This window comes from Elephantulus edwardii, unplaced genomic scaffold, assembly GCF_000299155.1.
Source record: "Elephantulus edwardii isolate Elephantulus edwardi_28Jun2011 unplaced genomic scaffold, EleEdw1.0 scaffold00030, whole genome shotgun sequence".
NCBI classification, from domain to species: domain Eukaryota; kingdom Metazoa; phylum Chordata; class Mammalia; order Macroscelidea; family Macroscelididae; genus Elephantulus; species Elephantulus edwardii.
The window spans coordinates 259,511-265,332 of record NW_006399780.1 but is presented as its reverse complement, the minus strand read 5'-3'; the positions used below and the strand labels follow the sequence as shown (position 1 = coordinate 265,332).

Sequence of the window (5,822 nt, the reverse complement as noted above, 5' to 3'; positions counted from 1 at the left end):
GCATGCAAACCCTCCCACTGAGAAAGACGTGGCTGTCAGTTTTCACAAAAGATTTCAGCTTTGGGAACTTCCCGGAGCAGACATACTGGATCATAAACAGATTATATGAGTTAGAATTCAGTTGTGGGTAATGGGTTTGGGTTCTAGGAATATGCTTGCCTTTACTGTATCATTTGCCTTTCAATAGAACGCTAAAAACAAAAAACTGCAGTCTACTGTTTGGAGAACTGCAAAAGCAAGTTCTTTTTAAAATAGGTATCTTTTAAAAAGATGTTTTAAATATAGCAAGACACCAATGGTGAGAATGGAATGTAGAGGTAAGTTTGTTGAGGTAATTAACTATCAGCACCAAGTTAGCATGCCTATTAAAAAAACCCCTCATTGACACAATTCAGAATTTTGTTGTTCTCCAGAGATGAGCTGTAGTAGGACTTTCAACCTTAAAGCTTAACTTTCCCACTACATAGATATGATGAATGAGTAGTTTCATGATCTTGGGTCTTTCATTCTGAAACCAAAGGAAGGGCAAAGGATTGTGTGCTGGGGCGGCGAACAAGCTTTAGGAGACGGATTTATGGGGCTGGCCCGAAGAGTTGGCCGGTGCCGAGCACTGTGAAATCTCTTCCAGATTGGAGCAGCACGAGCAAAGCCAAACCTCGAGATCCAGCCAGAGCGGGGAATTGGACTCTGGTTTGCACCACATCCAACAGACGCCCAACAATTACAGGCGCTTACTAGGACAAAACCTTCCTCCCAGGAAAGAAGTGCGGCTTCCCCTGTGAATCCCGCCTTTTCCAGGAGGCAAGGGAGAGAGTGCAGCGGTGGGGTTAATGCCTCCGTTCCTCCCTCTGCACGCACCCTTTTACCCTCCAGGCCCGCCCGCGCCCGGCCTCCTTCGGGGCGGGGAACGCGAACCCAGGCTCGTGGGCGGAGGCGGGGCGCCCAGCAGCCACACAACCACCTCCCGCGGCCTCTTCCGGGACTGGGCGGGCCCTGAGCGGGCCCTCTGGGGGGGGGGGTGTGGCCTCGTGGGCGGGGTCATCGCTGGCCGGGCGGTGCGTCTGCGCCCCGGGGCGGTGCTTGTAGTCCTGTTTGCTGCGCCCGCCCACACTCGATTCTCGCGCTGGACCTGGAATCATGCTGCGGTCGCGCGGGGCTCGCCTGCGGCCTTACAGTCGCTGGGTGCCGGTCGGCCTCCTCTGCCCTCAGCTCTTCCAAGCTGCTCTGGGCCTTAGACCGCGAGACCAGGGGTGGCCACTTGGCCGAGCTGTGTCTGCAGGACGCGGGCAAGGTTGGCTGCAACCTACAGGCCATGATACGGGCGTCAAGGTCTACAACAGTCTCACCAGAAGGAAAGACCCTTTAATAGTGGCCAACGCGGAAGCCGCCTCCTGGTAGCGTTTTGACACTTTCAGGCAGTTCGGGACAATTCTTGGGCAGATGCGGGCGAAAGCTGTAAATTTAATATTACTGGATGGCTAGACTTTCTGCTATTGAAAGCAAGGCTGGGTTCTTACATGGCTAACATTGTTAAAATAACTAGAGACATTAGAGCCATTGGGGTATGTTCAAAATGGAATTTATGGGTTTTGGTTATGAATTTATAGATGGATGAAAGTAGTCGAGAACCAGTTAACGAGCTTTCAAAAAATGGTCCTTTCAAAATAGGACAAAATACAGCAAGATGATTCTGATTCATACTGGGAATGTAGTATTCTCTTGTTGATGTCTCACCAAATGGATTTTGACTTTGTTCCCAGGTATAGTTGTGGACCCACCGTATATGATCAGGCACACCTTGGCCATGCTTGGTGAGTTTCCTGAATTTGAATTTTCACCTTTTAGGGAATGATGATTTGCTTTTGAAGAAGTGGCCGTTTAAAATTTTCAAAGAATTAATGTGTACCAGACATTGTGGTGTTATTGTTCTGTGCCCTCAAATCGGAACCGGCCCATAGCTGACCTTCCCGCAGGTTTTCAGAGGTGGTAAATGGCACGGAAGAAGGTGCTCCCCCCATCTTTCTCCTGTAAAGCAGTTGGTGTATTCAAACCCATGTCTTGGGTTGGCAGCATAACTCCTTACCACCTAGTAATAAGCACTGATGCTCATTGCATAGGTGAGATTCAGTGAGGAAATGTGGAGCGGTAAGAAATAACCTGTTTTGGAACTTTTAATTTGTTCATTGATTTCAGAGAGCTCTGGTAATATAGTCAGTAGTGAGTTGTGCTGGTAAGTCAAAGGCTACACATCTCCAGCTGTTCAAATCTAGGAGCTTCAAGGGAGAAAAATAGACTAGCTCCTCCACATGCAATTCACAGCCTTGGAAACCTGAAGGAAGGTTGCTATGAGTCTGAACCAACTCTATGGCAGTGAATTAAGATCAAGGAATGTAGCCTTCAGTATAGATTACATCTCAATTTTAAGAAAACAAAATCCTCATCACTGGGCCTTAGGCAACATCATGATAATGGAAAAAAGAAATTGTCAATGATTTCATCTTACTTTAACCCACACACAGTCCACACCCTTGGTACCAGTAGTTAGAAATCAAAAGATAATGTTACACTGGGAAAGTCTAGTCAGGGACCTCTCCAAAGTGCTGAAGAGCAGTAATGCCAGTTTAAAGATGAAGGTGTGCATGAACCAAACCAGTGAATAAAGACAACAGAAAAAAAAAATTGATGCCTTAGAATTGTGGTGCTGGAGAAGAGCACCACATATTCCCTGAACTGCCAAAAGAACAAGCAATGTGGTGAAACTTAGTCTTACATACTTTGGGCATCTTGCTAGGACAGGACAGTCCTTGTCAAAAGATACCATATTTGGAAAAGTGGGGGGTCATTGAAGGAGGCAAAGGCCCTCAATGAAATGGTTGAGAAGATGACTGTAACAGTGGCCATAACTCTCCCTGTCTGCCTCCTCTGATCCTAGTGGCCACTAATAAACTTTGGTTTCAATGTATTGTCTATTCTAGATATTTCATATGAGCTGGAATTATATGCTCTTATTTTATTACTCTGAGTCCTGCTTGTTTCATCTTGAAATGGAGATGATAACAATACCTATCCTTTTGATTCACACAATCTTATAATGGCAGTAAAGTGCTGTTTAACCCATTACATGATGTTTGACTCATTTTAGAAAATAAGTAATTACTGGGTACTGTTTTCATTGGAAGGAGCCCTGGTGGCATAGTGCATTACAAGTTGTGCTGCTAACTGAAGAGCCAGTGATTTGAATCCACCAGCTGCTGTGCAGCAGTATGGCCGCCGTCAGTCTCTTCCTGTGAAGATTTACAGCTACAGAAACCCAATAGAGGCTTGCAGTGAGTCAGAATTGACAATGAGTTTGGTTTCTTTTCATTGGCATATAAATGACTTGGCCGAGGCCAGCCACTTAGAAAATGTTGGAACCCAAGTTTATATGACTGCCAAATAATAGTATATGTTATCTTGGCCCCTTAAATTAAATTATACTGCGTCCTTCATTTATCATGATTGCTGCTTTTCATAATATTTTGTAAGTTCCCAATGAACCCAGCCTAAAAGAAACTTGCCTTTCATTCATTTATTCAGTATACTTTTAAAAAGTATTTTTGTCATTCTGTAGGAGCTAAGCTTCTTTTTGTTTTGTTATAAATGATGTAGGAGTTCAATTTTTTTCTCCCTCACTTGGGTTAACTTAATATTAATATTAGAAAGCTTATTTTTAGCCTCTTTACTGAAGTATAAAATACAGAATAGAGTACAGATCTTATGTCTCTAGCTGAATGAATGAATGAATGCTCACAGCACTAAAGGCAAGAAGCAGAACATATCTAACACCCTAGAATCGTCTTCGTGGTCCTCTTTGATCAACACCTGAGGGGCTCCAGTGACCTAGTCCATAGGGAGTTGCGCTGCTAATCCAAAGGCAGCATTTCTTTGGCAGTTTGATTCCACTAATCAGTTGGTGAAAGATGGTCAGTCTCCTTCTATGGGATTTATAGCCTCCCCTAAACCTTGGAGGGTCTGTGATGAAGTGTTGCCATTTTTGTTTTCAAGGCGCACTCTGTATGCACTTTCTCTAAGACATAAATGTTTGTTCTTTTGGCAGTTTATGGAATAGTAAGTACTCTTCTTTAGCACCACAACTCAAATGCATCGATCTTTTTCTGTCATCCTTATTCATTGTCCAGCTCTCAGATGCATAGCAAGTGACTGGAAAGACTTTGGCTTAAAATAGGCGCACCTTAGTCTTTAAACTGACATCATTGACCTTCAGGACTTTGGAGAGGTCCTTGACAGCCGAATTCCCCAATGCTCTACGTCTTCTGATTTCTTGACAGCTGGCAGACACCCAGGGTGTTGTTTATGGACCCAAATAAGAGGAAATCATTGATGATTTCAATCTTTTCTCCATCTTGATGTTGTTGATGTGTCTTCTTCAATTGTGATGCCACATTTTTCTTCTTAAAGTCTAACTTCTCTAACAATTTGCTCAGCATACAGATTGAATGGATATGGAGAAAGGATACAACCCTGACACATACCTTTTCTGATTTTAAGCCATTCAGTATAGGACTATACAAATGTGTGGTGTTTGTAACCCTCTTAGGGGATTAAATAGCTCCCTAAATGTTAAGTCTTTTCACAAATGTAAATAGCTCCCCTTGGGTGGTGGTGGTTGATATATGGTGTCAAGTCACCTGTGACTCATAGTAACCCCAGGTACAAAAGCTCTGAACACTGTCCTGAGCCAGTCTCACTGACTCTGATACCCCCTAATTTCATTAGCCTAGTAATCATGTCAATACTTCTCATGCAGGGTCTTCTCCTGCGCTGTCCCTCCACCCTTCCAAGCATGATGTCCTTCTCCAAGGACTGGTCCCTCCTGGCCACGTGGTAGGAATGTGCGAAACAGCTGTGTAGAACACTAATGTGGAGATTGGTCGGTTTTGTTATCCCATCAACCTTAAACTGAGAAGGCACAGAGGGAGAAAACGACAGTCTCATTACCATTGAGAAAGAAGCTGCAGAGAGAGTAATATATTTTCGGGATCAGAGATTTCAGCTCAAGACAGAGTGAGACCAAGAAACAAAGTGAGACCAAAACAGAACAGCTCAGAAAGGAACAACAGCAGTGGTAGGAGCATTTCATAATGCATGCTTTGGTTAGGTGGTATATTAAGGAAGCAGTAGAGTACAACTCTGAATCAGCGTCAGGAAGCACGCAGGCAGATGGAGACTTCCAACCCTGATGAAGACAGCACATTCCTTCTCTAGTGCAGGGGTGCTCTCTGAGTGCATCTTGGCTAAGCAGGCCTCCTCTTTGCCTTTTGAGGACAGGCTTCTTTCTTCCTGTTGGCCGTGGCATCTGTCACCAATGGCACTGTCATAGGGTCCCTCTGTGCAAGCCATTGCCTGCTTTGCTCCTGGGCTCCTGGACTTCTCTCTGCTTTCAGTTTTAGAGTTCTTGTACCATGTTACAGCTCTTACAAGTCCCTTGTCTTTTCTCTCTCTGCGTCTTTTTTCTTCCTTTTGCTGTTGTTTGCCCCTGCTTTTCCTGCTTTCTGTCTGAGAAACTCTGTGAGTTGTCTGCATATATACACAATTCTTTGTGAATTTCAAGATATCACCCCACCTTGATGAACAGAAATTGACCATTCCTCCTTCAGAAGCCCACAGACACTTTATTTACATTTTAGTGAAGATTATCCAAAAATGACTGGAATAGCACATCAACAGAGAACTGCCAGAAGTCCAGGCTGGGTTTAGAAGGGGTCGTGGTACTAGGTATATTGTAGCTGATGTTAGATGGATCTTGGCTGAAAGCAGGGAAT

At 44.3% G+C, this 5,822-nt stretch overlaps 1 protein-coding gene across 1 annotated transcript in view; it reads left to right on the top strand.

The window, feature by feature from the left end:
• The first annotated feature begins 1,257 nt into the window (after positions 1-1,257).
• CARS2 (cysteinyl-tRNA synthetase 2, mitochondrial (putative)) overlaps positions 1,258-5,822 on the top strand; it is a 164,477-nt gene continuing 159,912 nt past the window's right edge. The window contains exons 1-2 of the mRNA XM_006883793.1: positions 1,258-1,394; positions 1,761-1,811. The gene's annotated coding sequence lies outside the window, so the exon portion shown is untranslated. The remainder of the gene's footprint in view (positions 1,395-1,760; positions 1,812-5,822) is intronic.